General features: G+C 46.0%; 1 protein-coding gene and 1 long non-coding RNA gene across 6 annotated transcripts in view; both read right to left on the bottom strand.

The window, feature by feature from the left end:
• Positions 1-16,431, bottom strand: part of FAM219A (family with sequence similarity 219 member A) — a 140,948-nt gene that overhangs the window by 99,792 nt on the left and 24,725 nt on the right. The gene's annotated exons all lie outside the window — the stretch shown is intronic.
• LOC140911083 (uncharacterized) overlaps positions 3,274-16,431 on the bottom strand; it is a 37,058-nt gene continuing 23,900 nt past the window's right edge. Inside the window, exon 2 of the long non-coding RNA XR_012158830.1 lies at positions 3,274-3,393. This is a non-coding gene — a long non-coding RNA (uncharacterized lncRNA). The remainder of the gene's footprint in view (positions 3,394-16,431) is intronic.

Here is a 16,431-nt window from a genome sequence, read left to right as displayed (position 1 = left end):
CGATCAGTCATTCATACTGCAGCACTGCATAGTTGAATGGAAGAACTAGGGTCGCAGCTGTTGAAGACTAGAGGCGGAGAGGAAAGGCCAGAAGCCCCCAAAAGGGACAAAAACAAATTGATCCATAATTTTAAGAGGGACTGCTGTTTGAACACAGTCAATGGTGCCAGCAACTGGTTCTTTTTACACGTTTGCCCTACGGTAATTCATTGTGTCTGTTATAAATGGACACTCTGGCAGGCTGTTAGAAGATCTATTCCCTAAAATAAACCCTTCTGATTTTCCTTAAGAAAAAGCAGAGTGATGGATACGGTACCTTCAGTCCTACAACTGTCTTGCAACAGTTATATGTGGCTAACATTTAGCTAGATGGTTGAATGATTTCTTTTAGGAGAGGTGATACTGCACTTTTGAGTGCATCCCTCATAGAATTAGAAAAGATTAGAAGAAGTTTCCTTGGTTCAGCTTTCTTTTATTTCCATTCTAGAGCGGTAGTGCTCCCTCCAAGATTTTGGTAGCCTGGATTTCTGAATGTCTTTATCCACAGCACAAACAACGGTCATACAAGATTCAGAGGAGCAGCCGTGTTAGTCTGTAGCGGCAAAAAGAACAGGAGTACTAGTGGCACCTTAGAGGCCAACCAATTTATTTATGCTGAAATAAATGTGTTAGTCTCTAAGGTGCCACAAGGACTCCTGTTCTTTTTGTCATACAAGAATTTCTCAACTCTAACTGAATTGATTAGCTACAGAAGTACTTTCTCCAATTCATCTAAGGTATTTATAATCCATCCGTGGTACTCACTCCAGTATTTATGTGCCACACAGAAGTTGAAGTGTGGGTCTACTTCAAAAATTTACTCTAAAAATGTCATTGAATGAATCAGTGAACCCAGATCAAAGTGTGTGCTTAGTTTTCTAAGAAAGTTTTTTCTGACTACTAGCCCTGCAAAATGAACCTGGGATCTCTCTTCTTTTCATATATTACCAGTAATAAACATGTTGCAGAGTTACAGTTACATCTGTGCAACCATGTTGAAGATTCATGGTCATAACTGGAAGACAACAGGGCTATAGGTGTCAATGAGGGCACAATCTGGCAGTATGTCTACAGAGTAATTAAACACCTGCAGCTGGCCTGGGTCATCTGATTTGCAATTGGGCTGTGGGGCTGTAAAATTCCTGTGAAGATGTTGGGCTCAGGCTGCAACCCGAGCTCTGGGACCCTACTCGGTATCCCATGGTCATTGTTCCACTGCTAGGCAATATGATGGGATTTTTCTTGCAATGCACTGTGGGATACCTATCAGAAGCCACTGGAATTCTGGGACTTCAAACTAACAAATTCCCATGACTTGTCTTTCTTGTGAGCCAGCACCATTTTCAAGCTGCTGTCAGCCAGCATGGATGGAACAAAGCAGCATGCATTGACACTTAATAGAGAGACTGCTGCAGCTGCATTTGCAGTTGTGTAGCTGGATGACTTTGGGAGTCAGCTGCCTCACTGCTAAATCTATCTGGATAGAGAGGGATGAAATCTAGCACTTAATTGTGGATGATTTTTTCCTGGAGAAGCTTCATGCAGCGGAGAGCTGTTTCTGGACTTGGGGAAACTAGCACTGAACGGTGGGAAGGGAACGATGCAGATGTGGGATGGCTAGCAGGGGCAGCAGAATTTCAGGATGACAAAGGCCACTTTCGTAGAGATCTGTGCAGAACTCACCCAAGGCAGAACACCAACATCAGAGTTCCCCTCAGTGTGGAGAAGTGAGTGGCCATCACCATCTAGAAGCTTACCATGCCTGATCAGCTTGGTGCTGATAGATCAACTGTCGGGGTTGTCGTCATACAGGTGCACGCTGCTATAGAGAATGGCGATGCCCTGTGTCAGAAAGCTTGGAAAGCACAGACAAGCAATGATTTGCATGGTTGCGGTTCCTAAATTGTAACAAGGCCCTTGATGGGACCCATATGTCTCTTCTTTATCCCCCACACTAAGCCTCAGAGTTCAACAGAAAAGGGGTATTGCCTCATGTCTCCAAGGCCTGGTCAATCCCTGTGGTATATTAATGTTCGGTGGCCTTGAAAGGGTCCACGGTGCCAAGACCTTTAGAAATTCAGGAGTGAAAACCTCAGCGAGAAAGGGAATGTCTGCTCCCATGACCATTATGGACATTCCTTCTAGGAGACCCAGCTTACCCTGTTTTCCTGGCTTCTGAAGCCTTTTTACTGGATACTTGGATAAGAGAAAGGACTGTTCAACTTGTCCATGGAGTAGCTGCGGAATGACAGGGGAGTGTGCATTTGGAAGGCTGAAAGGGAGATGGAGATGCCAGAGGACAAGGCTGGAGGCTACTTGTGTGAAAATTACTTGATGCATTTGCACAAAATCTGTGAGAGCAAGGGACAGAGCTTCATCAATAGGCGGCAGATGGAGGTGCAGAGAATTCTGGAAGGTTATGAACAGCCAGAGAGGCTGCCTCTGCAAACAGCAGCAAGCCACAAGCGCAGGCATACCTTGTGCTTCTATTTAGAGGCTAGGAGCTAAAATACAGAAATGACATTTTATTGTGCATTACATAAGGATTTCAGTAGTCTGTAAGGATTTTATGAAATAGAAATTTGATGCTTTGTGCAATGATATTATGAATGAGCATTTTATTATGTTTATTGCAGGTGTAATTTTATGAAGCCATTGAACCCTTTTGTCAATAGCAGCCTTTACTGAACATCAAATAGTGCAAATAATAAAACTTTTATTGAACGCAGTGCAAACTTCAAAGCAATAGGACATAAAACACATAAAACAGTGAAAACTTTATGGAACATAATAGTACTGATGTGACACACTTGCCTAAATGCTTAATGCACATATCTGTGCTATTTTGGTCACAAACATGGGTTGGACCAGGGTTTAACTGCTGTCCTTGCCGTGGGATGTAGAATGGCAAGAAAATAATCCATCACTTGTAGCTGGGGTGAAGGTAGGGTTCCAGTATTCACTGATCTCCCTGACTTGGGGTGTGGAGAGAGGTGCCTGTGGCTGAAACTTCGGGAAGGATACCACTGTTCTCAGTATGCATTGCTCTCAGTGGGCTGCAGAACATGGCTGGGTTGGTGTGGAGGTGCAGATACTGAGCAGGAACAATTGTACTACAATGTTCTCTAGCAGGACTGCCTACTTCTGCATCAACTCCATCAGCTGTTTCTGCATCTCCCGACTGCCCTCAATACAGTCCATTGTCAATGCTCTCTCCTCTCTTTGCAAGTAGACCTTTCCTCCACTCCCGTGTTCTTCTCCCTCTTCCAGGAGGCACAAGCAAGATTCTCACATATATTATCTTCCTTTTCTTCTCCCAGAGATCTGTCAGACATTCCGAGGTTGGTAATAATCCTGTTTGTAAGGGCAACAGCACATCAGGCACAGAGCCGAGAAACAGAACAAATTATTGTATTAATTCCTGTCTCCAGGAAACAAATACTAAAATGTTACTTTTTCCCTCAATTTGAGAATTCCATTCCCACAGTCTCTTCCCAGTCTGGGGTGAGCCTGGAGATAGAAGTTTCCCTTTGCATAATGCCCCCGTACCACTCTGGATCAGTGGTGGGCCGCAGGGGACTGGGTCGTAATTGCTTGTGTACTTCTGCAGGTTGTTCTTACTTCAGAGGATGTTACCCAGAGGCATATCAAGAGGCAGAGAAGGGTCTTGTTCAAAAAGGCAATGGGCAAACGAGCAAGATAAGCAGCAATGCTGTTCACCAGAATGCTTCCCCCCACTCCCTACCCCAAGATGCTGCAGGACTGGAAGGACTATGGTACCTATATGGCTGCAATGCATCTGCAGAGCAGGACAAAGTGCACTCCAAAATTAATAGACTTCTACAGTGACTGTTCTGAACCCAGAAGGTTAACAGAGCTGTGGGTGATTAAAACTAGCCGAGTACCTTATAACCTATGCATTTGTAAATGTCACACACTGGGAAATATACCTTAACATGCAACGGTAGTGAAAAGCTCAGGGCATTGCTCCAACTGTGAAGCAAAGTACTTTTTATATTGAGTTCTCTTTCTGTATCTGCCACTTCAATAAAACATGCCTGCATTACAAGAGGTTCGGATTTTAGCCCTTGCAGCCCCACCAGCCTCAAATAGGGAGGGGAAAGGAGAGTAGGGGAACAGTGGTGGAGCAGAAGGGACTATTTCAGAGAAGTGAGTGCTGTGTAGTTCACATTCTAATGACAAGGACACTTGACTGGCATGGGTTGCAGACAGTTGGGCAGGAGAGGGACGGTTACATAGAACGGGTAAAGGAGCCTTGGGTGCCATTATGGTCAATGGCTGTGGGACATGAAAGTTTTACAAAAATAGCTGCTGGAGAGCTTAAGCTGTCCAGTGCAGACATCATTTTAACCATGGCGGGAGTGGGAGGGAGCTATAAAAGCTGAGCAGGCTCGGAAAGGTTGCTAGTTCACATCTGCCCAAAATGGCAGTGGCCATTGGGTAGCCATAACAAAAGTTTTTAAGAAACCCATCTAGGAGTTGTGCTGTAACAGAGCACACAGTGTTCACTGAAAGACATTTGCCTGGTTTTGGGAACCATCTCTTCCTCAGGCTTTTGCATGGGAAGGAGATCTTGACTTTCCAGGGAAATCTCATCAGGAGTCCAGGTTGGGATCCGTGGCCTCTTGGCTGCAGTCCACAAAACCACAGGGTTTGGTGGTGCCTCACTGGCAGAAATCCATTTCAGCTTGTGATAGATGGGGCAGGTGCTAGGAGCTAGCTAGAGGGTCTTGTTGCTGTCCTCGAGTTTTTGCTTTAATATTCTGCTAGAGCATCTTTCCTTTGTTATACCCCCGGAACTTGTCACTCCCAGGAGATATACACTCATATCTTTGCATTCTGTGGGCTGCTGTTAAGGCAAGACCCGACAATCTCCTCTCTACAGATAAAGGAAACCCATGATCTCTGCGTAGCTGCATGAGGCGTGGCTGCTGTAAGGTTGAGAAGAACATGCAACCCCAGGGATTCGTAATTGCAAATGGGGCCCATCTGATTGCATGTCAGCATTTAAACAGGCAAGTAGCATCAGTTCAACATGACCTCAGAGCAGCAGAGGGCATACAGGTCAATCCATGTGTTAAGCAATACAGTGTGGGATAACTGTGGAAGGTAGAGGCAGAAGAGTTAATTCATCATTCAAATTCACCCAAACTTTTTCCTGGGCCTAGCTCACCCTGAAATTGACTCAATCCTCTTTTCAGAGTGGCCAGATAACTTAAAAAAAAAATAATTGCGTTGTGTGGACACAATGCATTATAATCCAAATCCAAAAGTTAATGCCAAAAAACTCTGTTTAGACAAGCCTTAAGTCTCTGCTGAACACAGTATTCAAGACAGTTTGAATACGGAAAGGTGATCCCATGTAACCTGTTTCTCAACCACTGAGGTTCCTAAAGAGCAGAACCAGGACACCAATCAGAAAGTGAACTAGAAGCTAGCATATGAGCTGGCTATGTTCTTTGTGGTTATTCCCACTTTGATAGAAGTTTGAGTTTGGCCTCGACTGACAACGTGAGACAGAATAATCCTGTCACCAGTATTGACTTTTTACCTCATGACAGCTTGTTTTCCAAATGTGGAGTTGTGCCAGGAGTGCCAACATTAGAAACATCTGTTTTAACATATACGTTTACCATATTTGATATGGAGATTATTAAGCAACTATAGATGATCAAGATGTGATTCCCCCCCCCATAACTGCTTCTCTTTAATCAACCTTTGTAAGTATTAGGATACTGGATCTTTCAGAGGATGTGGAAAGTGATATGTATCCCCATATTTATGGATTACTTGTTATGAGGCCAACAGGTAGTGAAAGCAGTTATCAGGTGGGCAACAAGAAGCTCTTTTTAGGGCAGAGACCATAGCTTCCTATGTGTTCTTTGAGCTTAGCTCATTTTAGGCCAATGGAAGAAAGAGTACACATCACCCAACATCATACACCCATCACTACTAACCCCAGGCTGTAGACCAGGGGTGGGCAAACTTTTTGGCCTGAAGGCCACATTGGGTTTCCGAAACCTGTATGGAGGGCCGGTTACGGGATGCTGTGCCTCTCCAAACAGCCAGGCGTGCCACCCCCCCACCCCCTGCTCCCTGACGGCCCCCTGCCCCATCCAACCTGCCCTGTTCCCTGACTCCCCCCAGGGACTCCTGCCCCATCCACCCCACCTTGTCCCCTGACAAACCCCAGACCCCCTGCCCCTGACTGCCCCCCGCCGCCCCATCCAACCCCTCTTCTCATTCCTGACTGCGCCCCTGGGACGACTGCCCCATCCAACCACCCCTTCTCCCTGATCGCTTCTGGAACCCCTGCCCCTGACTGCCCCCCATCCAACCCCCCCGACCCCATCCACACCCCCACCCCCTGAGCACCACCCTGAACTCCCCTGCCCTCTATCCAACACCCCCTGCTCCCTTACCACGCTGCCTGGAGCGCAGGTGGCTGGTGGCGCTACAGCCGTGCCGCCCAGAGCACCAGGACGGGCAGCCGGGCCGGAGCCAGCCACAGCACCGTGCAGCACAGAGCACCGGGTCAGGCTGCGGCTCTGCAGCTGCGCTGCCCGGCAAGAGCTCGCAGCCCTGCTGCCCAGAGCATTGGGCCAGTGGCACAGTTAGCTGAGGCTGCGGGGGAGGGAAGAACAGCAGGGGACGGGACGGGAGCTAGCCTCCCGGGCCAGGAGCTGGGCAGGAGGGTCCTGCAGGCCGGATGTGGCCCGCGGGCCGTAGTTTGCCCACCTCTGCTGTAGACTCATTTGAGACATGATTACTGGAACGATGTACCAAAGGGTGTGGTGGATTCTCCATCACTGCAATCTTTAAATCAGGACTGGATGATTTTCTAAAATACATGCTGTGACATTGGTAAATCAAGCGCCAGCTCTGGCCAAGGCCATAGGCATTAGCTAAAAACTGAAACTCACAGCTGGAACCTAAACCAAGCTAATGCCTACAGCCTGGCCAGAGCTGGCACTAGGTTTACCAATGTCACAGCATGTATTTTAGAAAATCATCCAGTCCTGATTTAAAGATTGCAGTGACGGAGAATCCACCACACCCTTTGGTACATTGTTCCAGTTACGTCTCAAATGAGTCTTCAGCCTGGGGTTAGTAGTGATGGCTGTAGTGATGTTAGTTTTGTTCAAAACAGGTATTAGTCTTATAAAAAATGTATTGTGTTTAGACTCTCTGAAATGCTTGTTAGTTGCTGCATGCATTAATCTTACTTGTAATGTCTGTATTCCATGCTATATGCAAGTTTTACTTTACAACTTCAAAAATGTTTGCTCTGAACTTGCAAATCCAGGCATCATCCCTCCCTCCCCCACCAATCCAGGAGGACTATCAAAAATTAAGTGGGCCATTGTACGACAGAAGCTTTGTTAATTGCCCCATCCACCCATGGAGAAGAACATGCAGAAGGCCTCTCCCCATCCGTCTGAATGCTGGAAGTGGTGGTGGTGGGGGAAATCGCTGACATGAAGATTTTTGATCTTTGAACTCTCACAGTACCAGAGAAATTAAATTAAGGCAGAATTCACCAGGGATTACTCCTAGATCTGGTCTGAAAGAAATTTTCAATTGACAGATTACCACATCACTGTCATCTTTAGGAACCGTAGATGGTAACTCATTTGTGTGTATATGTTTGCTTGCTTTAACCTGTAAATAACTTGTTTCTTTTTCCTAGTTAATAAACATTGAGACAGTTTATTACAGGACTGGCTACAGGTGTTGACTCTGGTGTAAAAATCTAGGGCACCAATTGATTTGGAGTAAGTGACTTTGGGACTGGAAGCAACTTGAATATTTTGTAATTTTTGGTGTAAGTGACCATTTATCCCTAAATCCAACTTGCCAGGGTGGCAAGATAGACTGGAGAGTCTAAGGGGATGGTCTGTGACTCCATGGTAACACTGTCACAACTAATCCAGAAGTGCACTTTGTTCACTTTGGTGAAATCTAACTGTAGAACATGCCACCAGGTTGGGGTGTCTGCCCTGTTTTTGACAGTATGCCGTAACATAGGCACTCATGGTTGTGAGCCACTGCAGACAGAGTGACATGCTCTAGTTCAAAACAGGAATTACTCCAGGAAAGTTCTCTGGCCTGTGTTCTACAGGAGGGCAGACTAGTTGATCACAGTGGTCCCTTCTGGCCTTGGAATCTACAAATCTATGGTTGTCTTATGGGTAAGACACAAATAACAGAGGGCATGGTTACTTGCATTCCCATGCCCATTCTATTTGAGGACTACAGTCTTATATTCCAACTACTATTATGTCAAGTATCAGAGGGGTAGGCGTGTTAGTCTGGATCTGTAAAAGCAGCAAAGAGTCCTGTGGCACCTTATAGACTAAGGGATGTATTGGAGCATGAGCTTTCGTGGGTGAATACCCACTTTGTCGGACGCATGTCACTCATGTATCCGACGACATGGGTATTCGCCCACGAAAGCTCATGCTCCAATATGTCCCTTAGTCTATAAGGTGCCACAGGACTCTTTGCCGCAACTACTATTAGTTTTTGTTTCCTTTTCTAAGGAAAAATCTATTTAAAATTTAATATATTCCCTGCCTGGTGCAGAAGAGCTCATCCTGCATACACTGCAGCACAACTTTGGTCTCTGGACCACAGTGCAACTAACTCAAGCAGCAGAAAGAATGCAAAGATGAAAATGCCTGGCTGAACATCAGCTGTTACTAGAGCAGGAGCTGCTTTTACATCAAGGTACATTTGGCTTTAATTTAAGGAAAGGAAAGGAAATTTAGGACTGGGAACATGAAAACAATTAAATATGAATCACCGTACAGCAAGCCTCACAACTCAGCTGTGTGTTTGTCAAAGTCTTGCCCTGTCTACAAGCAATTCTTTTTTCTATCTTGCTCAATCGTGTTTTTTTAAAGCCTGCCTGTAAAGCCACCAAAACTTCTTCATGAAATAACTTTTCAAGTCAGAATCCACTTTAGCAAGGTCAGAGTACAGGAGGTGGCTGAGTGTTGCAGGTTTGAGATTACAGGGACAGTTTCCCCCAAAGACTCTGGAAACCGACTCAAATTTGGGAACTGATTGCACGCTGCTTTGCGTGGCTAGTGAAGATTAGAAATGTTCTATACAAAAGTCATGTGGCCTCCAAAGGATGCTTGGAAATGGAGTTAAAGTTTCGTTTGGGAGCAGTCCTGATAGCAATTAGAAGACTGCTAAAGCGAAACCCAGTTGCTTTCTTGAAGTCTACAGGAAGAAAAAAGATTCCGAAACTCAATTACCTCCTGAAAGTGCCCTCTGGGAACCACCAAATTCTATGAAAACATTTGAGTGTCTAGGAGTTAATATATTTCTTAACTTACTGGGATTGGTGTGAATCCATTAATAAGAGACCTACCTGCATTAAGTCATCTAATTTATCCCCCCCATGAACAATGCAGGATGCTTCCCCCACTTCCTGAAGTAATGTTTTAAATGAAACATGGCTAAAAAATTTCATTTTTCATTTATTTCACATGGCTAAAAAAAGTTTAATGCTTGGATAGAACGAAGACTAAGATGATTTTAGGAAGGACCAGTAATGAGGGCTATCTAACAGTAGACAGTAGTAGATGCTTCAATGGAAAAAAAAGTGTTTAAACCCATTAAGTGAATAACTCTAGCCTGCCCTTAGGGAAAAGTTACTTATCAATCCCCATCAGGTAGTTGTATGTATGAGTGTAGTGGCTGACTCATCCCCTGAAGCATGAGGGCTTATATCCCTTATAGAAATAATTTTTAAACGCTATCTAACAGGCATGTGGATGTTATTGTCCTTACACAAGTTTAATCAGTTTTGGAAGCCTACTAAGGCTTTAATGCTTGCCTGTTAAGACCTGGTGTCTACCCTCCATTTTGCAGAAAGGGACCAAGCTGATGATGGTTATTCAAATCCAAGTGCATTTGGACAATGACTTCTTGGGAAAGTTTTAATCCAATAGGCTGGTTCTGACCTTTCCAAGAGGGCTGCTAGCTAATTCCTGACCAATGGGAGATTTAAAGACAAAAATCTCATCACAGCACCAGTCCCTGGAGCAATCCTGAAACACAAACATCTCTAATTGTGGTATCTTAAAATAAACTAATGTTTGTAAATAACTAAGTATGTTGCTAGGGCAGGATTAACTTTTCCTTGGGGCGGGACATCTGGGAATCTTCACTACTCAAGGGAAGTTGTCATGTTTTTGCTGGATTCCAAAAGAGTCAACAAGAAAAGTCTGTTCATTTAGTTTCTTTTCTGCCTGAGCTGGCTTGTCGATTTTTCCCCAAGGAAGGAGGCTCGGACTACTCTAGGGAGGCCACTGGGCTCCCATCCAGTTTGAGATACGTTGGGATAGCACAATATCACTGGTCACCCTTAAAGACATGACACAGGCTAACGAAGCATTGAGTGTTCGAATGTGTATTCCTCCAGACAATCTAGGAAGTGAAGGAAAAGAAGTCTTACTAAATAGAAAAGATTTTCCACAAATGATTTTGTGATTCAGATCAGATCAAAAATTTAAAATAAATCACTTGAAAATAAAAGTCTGAATTCCTGATCTTGTTAGTATCGCTGCACATTTACTGGGCTGTCAAAGCTCTCTTCATCCATGGGAAGAAACCTTGTTTCCAGCAGAAACACACTAGAAAACATTAAATATAAATCTAAGTAGTATTCTGTGAATTTGCAATGCTGGTTGCCTATAGCAACGTGAGGGCAATGCTGTCTGGCTCTGTTTAATCAAAAGTGCAATTTTAATCAATATTAATAACTGAGAGCTTATCCAAATACAGAAACTCTTTGCTAACATACACCTGACATTTAAGTAAAAGAATCTGTTCAGGAGGTATTTTTAAAAATCAGACCTGGTTACTAGAGAACACTTAAAGAGACAATGTAATGTTCCCAATAGTGCTGCTCATAGACAAGTTGCTCAAGGTTCTCAACGCCATTCCCCCACACTAAAATGAGCCTTCCAAAAAAAAAAAAAGAAGTTGTAAACTAGACAACTTGTCTGTCTCCTCTCTGCAAAGCAGTCGCGGCAGCTGCCTTCACAGGTTTTCCACGTGCCCAATAGTGAAGAACTACAGGATCCTCAGCGTCCTCCCAGAGAGGGATGGAAGGATTTTTCTGGTTGTTTCATTAAAATGGCACAACTTACATGATGGAGAGGTACATATCAGCCCAACAGCAAACACCCCTGGATCTTGCTTAAGTTCCCAGGCACGGGGAGGCAGAACAGAACCCCTCCTCGCCTGAAAATTCTCTTCAAACAGTACAATCCATAGAGCCATTAGGACTAGGGTGACCAGATGTCCGTTTTTAAAGTGACAGTCCCATATTTAAGCCCTCCTGTAGGTGTTCTGACTTTCTTAAAAACAGGCAAATTGTCCAGTATTTTCTGTCTCCCCCGCATCAGTACTGGTGGGTCCTACTGCTGGCCAGATCCCTGCTCACCAGCCACCCGTCCACTGATGGTGATTCCGGGGGGGGGAGGGGGGGGGCGGGGGGGCGCTAGTGGCAGACAATGGGGGTAGGTGTGCAAGGCAGGTGGCGGGGTGGCTCCCCCTGCTGGTCTGTCTGCACAGCCCCGGCTGCGTGCAGGCTCTTGGCCAGCAGGGCCCTGCCCCGTCCCATTTCCGGACAGCACTGGCTGCGCACCGCGGTAGCTGGTGCGTGTGGGCAGGCGCCAGGTGGCAGCCAATTACATGTTGGCTCTGCTGCTCCCCCTCTTGCTCTCCTCTCTTGCTTTGCCCCTTTACTCCCGCACAGCCCCACTGCTTCTCCAGATCCCCCCCGGCGGGGTGCGTTCCGCTTCCAACGCTGTATGGAGAACCAGCCCCTGGCTGGAGCGCTCAGCTCACCAACAGCCTGGCTGGCAGGCTCCTTCCTGGGGCACCGGCCTCTGGCAGGGCCGGTGCCCCAGGAAAGCCCAAGACCCTCTGGCCTGGAACACTGGCCCGGAGGAGCCAAGCTGGAGTGATGGCAGGGGGAAGCGATTTCCAACCTGTTTGCGCCCTGACCCGGCAGGTTCCACAGCAGCCCCATTATGCAGGGGTTTAGCATCCTCTTCACCTGCCGCCCACCACCCTGGGTCCTGCCCCCAAGGCGTGCGGGGCTGCTCTGCCCCCTAGGCGCCTTCCTCTGCTGAGCCATCTCTCTGGCCAGGTTTGCTGAAGCCCCTGAAAATAGGTTCCCTAGACCCTGGTACACAATGCATCCTTAGGACTTAACTCCTTCCTGCCTGCGCTGTAGCTGGGGGACAGGAGGCAGCTGGGTTATATCAGTCACCAGCAGCAGGCTGGAGGTGTTAGCTGTCTTTCGACACTGTGTGGGCAGGAAGGGGCAGGCTTTATCCAGCCACAGGGGAGCGGGAGAGAGGGGAGGGGAAGATGAGTGCTGCAAAGACATGGGCCAAGTCATCTGTGTCTCCCCTCACCCCCGTGGCTGGAAGCAGCTCCCGTCCCTTTCCTCCCGTACAGTGCGGAAAGGCTGCTGCTAGCCACATTCCGGTGTGAACCCTGGCAGAAATCTGAGGGGGGTATGTGAACCTACGTGCCCCCACACGTGTTGCCTTGGGATGATGCAGCGCCAGGTATCCAGAGAGACGGGTCCATCCTGGGGGCCTAGCCAAGCATAGAGGGCGGAGAGTGCCTGGCAGGGACGGTTGGGTTAGTTGGTCACCGCCCTCTGTGAAAGAGGTGTACGGGAGCGCGTGTGTCACCCCTCCTCATGTGTGCGCGCGGTGGTGGGCTGTGTGTGTCACCTCTCTCTGTGTAAATCCTAAATCCTTAAAGATAAGAAGATAAATAAAAAGAATCCAACTACTCAGTATTTCTTTTTAACAGGGGCTCAGTCAACTTGATGTTAATTAGAATATTTGTGCTGCATAGTTCTGATTGCCATTGAACTTGCATGAATATGAGTAATTTTACCAGGTGTCCCGTATTCAGCATAGGGAAATATGGTCACTGTAATTAGGATAGTCTGGGTCTGCAGGCTGCTTTGGGACCAAATTAGGCCTCCATGACGAGCAGAAAAGGAACACTCCTCCAATTTGAGAGCCCCCTCCCCAGCCATTGAGACATGATCCTCAGTCAGGATAAATTCACCGGACGTAGAAGGAAAAAAATAGTAGAGTGATTAAATCTAGAGTGATTAAAATCCTCACTTACTGCACAACAGGCTGACTGGCAACAGTTCTATCCTTTATCAGATCAGCAGAGAACCTTTCCCCAGGGAAGAAAGAATCTATGGACGCTTTTGACTTCATGAAAGAAAATGTGAGTAAGCATGGAGAAGCGTGTAGGGCTTAAAGCTCGTGACACTTGAGCAGGTCTGACATGTCCAGCAGAGCACTGTGGATTAGGCTTCTCCATGGTGAGTTTACCCCAATCTGTTCTGGCTAAATTCTTAGGGACAGATTTTTCATTTCAGCCAAAGACAGCAAACCTTTTTGCGGAGAGGAGAGAGGCATGCAGCCAGGGGCTCACACCTGGGTTCACATACTGAACCCCAAGGTGGACCAGCTCACTTGGTACATCTATTGTTAGTGCAAGGAAAAGCCTGTGGTGCTAAGACTCAGAGCCTGAGTCAACTGACCGACCTTCAGGCTATTGTACTAAAAATAGCAGGGAGGTTCAGGCTTGGGCTGGAGCTCCGGCTAGGAGACCCTGCCCCCCCCCTTGCCGAGTTTCAGAGCCCAGGTGCCAGCCCAAATGTCTATATTGCCATGTTTAGCCCCACAGCCTCAGCCCCATGTACCCCAGTCGATTTATCCTTCTCCGAGACTTGGTGCCGCAGGTTTTTCTTTATGCTGTAGATAGACCCTCACAGGTCAGCAGTTAACACATCCCCCTTGCTATAAAATGTTCCCCCAGATAGTTATCCAAATGGTACACCTGGAAGCGAGCAATACACAATGGTATATACTCCATTGCGCTGAACACTTTTATGCAGTTTAATTTCTCAAGTCTAAATATCAACTCCTGAAAGCTGACATTTTTCTCTCTCCAGAGGATATTAGGAGTCCAGAAGGGAGCTGTTTGCATAGGAAAATAGGATGTGTCAGATATTAAGCAACCAGTGCAGAAAAAACTAGGGGAAAGCTTTTGACGCAAACATACAAACTAAATTGAATTTGCCTTTTTACTTCTCTTATTAGCTGGCTTTTGCATAGGAGGGTCAGAGGGCATTCAAGTACATTGAAAGCTACCCTCTGGTAGAAATCAGTTCATGAGAATTGCTGATCCAGCAGTACATGCACGTTCAGCTACATCAAAAAAACCCTTCTGCCTGAGCCATCTGCAGGGGATGTGGACTTCAAAAGGCAGCTTCTCTGGAGATCAGAAAGAATCCTTACTAGTTGTTTCACTGGAAATTCTTAATGTAGGAATCTGCATTCGCTTTTGGAAAACTACTCATATTTCACAGGGCTGATCTCCCACTCTGACACCTCAGTCTCCCTGTCTTCCCCATCTCTCCTGGTACGCAGCCACAACGACCCTGTTTCTTGCTAAAGAGTTCTTGAGAAGGTTAATTGATTTAGTGATAAAATTGTTTTGATTTTAGCAGAATCCATTTGTACTGTAATTTATTTTAGGTACTTCAATACCAGAGTAAACCTTGCAGTTTCTAGTGAGGATAAATATGTAACACCCTTGTGAGGAAGGGAAGAACTGAGGCACATAGCACCAGGGCAAAGATTACACAAGATCTCTGTGGCTGAGCAGAAACTCAAACCAACGTCACCCAAGCCCCAGGCTAGTGCCCTAACTACTGGACTATCTTTTCTCTCAAACAACGAGCAAAAGAAAGATTTTACTAGAAAGAGGTAAGCAAATACCAGTACTAACTAACTAAAAGGGGCACAAGATTAAAATTCTCCTATGTTGGCAACTGACCATAGTAGCTTTTAACCTAAGGATCCCTACCATTCCTCTCAAATTAGCAAGGGTGCAGCACTGATCTCAAGAAACACTGGCTGGATGTCCCTCAAACCTATCAGCCGTGCCCTGCAAGAACGCAGAAGATTCATGTTTGACTTTTTGTCCCAGTCTCTTGCTCTCCCCTGAAGACAGGGGAAAAAAGTGACCTGCATCACTCAACAGTGACCCCTCTAGCTAATTGGGGTGGTATCAACACCAAAGGGAGTCCTGTCAGTCTTGCTCCTTAGGAAACAGAGTAACTAAAATGATTCCTTGGCGGGTGCAAGGGAGGATAAGTCTAAGGACTCTAAATACGATGACAAACACTCAAACAAGCAAGCAGAACCTAGCTGTGGTAACAAACCAGTCTAGAAGTCCCAAGAGATAGACAGATGTCCCAACCACACAGTTTTATGACCCCACACCTGAAACCATTTACTATTAATAGGAGGAAAGAGATGCCAAGTATTTTCAAGGTGAGCACTACAATCTGGAGCAGTCAGGAGAGGTTGTGATATTATCCTGCATTTCCATAGTGCCCTTCACCCAGAAAGATCTCAAGGGACTTGAGATGCCATCTAACACAAAGCGACCATGCTCCTGATTGGGACCTCCGGTGCTGCAGCAACTACAAGCACACAGCTATAGGTAGGAATCTTCACCCACCAGGGAAGCGCAAATCACCTCTGGAGCGGAACACAGTAACTGGGAAAGCACTGCAGCACTACACAGCAGTATGGGTATAACCAGACCCACAGTCAAAGTGGCGGTAACACACTGCTGTTTGGCCAAGAAACCAGGTTAACAATTTTTCTTGTGAAAAGCATCACAGGATCTTTAAAAACTGGGCTTTAGCCCATGAAAGCTTATGCTCAAATAAATTTATTAGTCTCTAAGGTGCTACAAGTACTCCTCATTCTTTCTGCTGATGCAGACTAACATGGCTGCCACTCTGAAATCTAAAAATTGTAAGACATCAACCATGGTTTGAGATCTTTGAGAACTCCTGGAAGACGGCAGAGGTCCCAGAGTACTGGAGAAAGGCAAAACATAGTACCTATCTTCAAAAAGGCGAACAAGGAAGACTCAGGGAATTACAGACCAGTCAGCCTAACTTCAATACCTGGAGAGATACTGGGGCATATGATTAAACAATCCATTTGTAAGCACGTGGAGAATAGAGTTAAAAGGAATAGTCAGCACAGATTTGTCAAGAACAAATCATGCCATACCAACTTAATTTCTTTCTTTGATAGCGTTCCTGACCTAGTGGATGCGGGGAAGCAATAGGCATGATATTTGGTTTCAGGAAGGCTTTTGACACAATGTCCACATGACATTCTCATAAGCAAACTAGGGAAGTGTGATCCAGATTAAATTGTTATAAACTGGGTGCACAATTGTTTGGAAGACCATAATCAAAGGGTAGGTATCAAT

This window comes from Lepidochelys kempii, chromosome 5, assembly GCF_965140265.1.
Source record: "Lepidochelys kempii isolate rLepKem1 chromosome 5, rLepKem1.hap2, whole genome shotgun sequence".
In the NCBI taxonomy this organism is placed as follows: domain Eukaryota; kingdom Metazoa; phylum Chordata; order Testudines; family Cheloniidae; genus Lepidochelys; species Lepidochelys kempii.
This window is presented reverse-complemented; position numbering and strand designations above follow the sequence as displayed.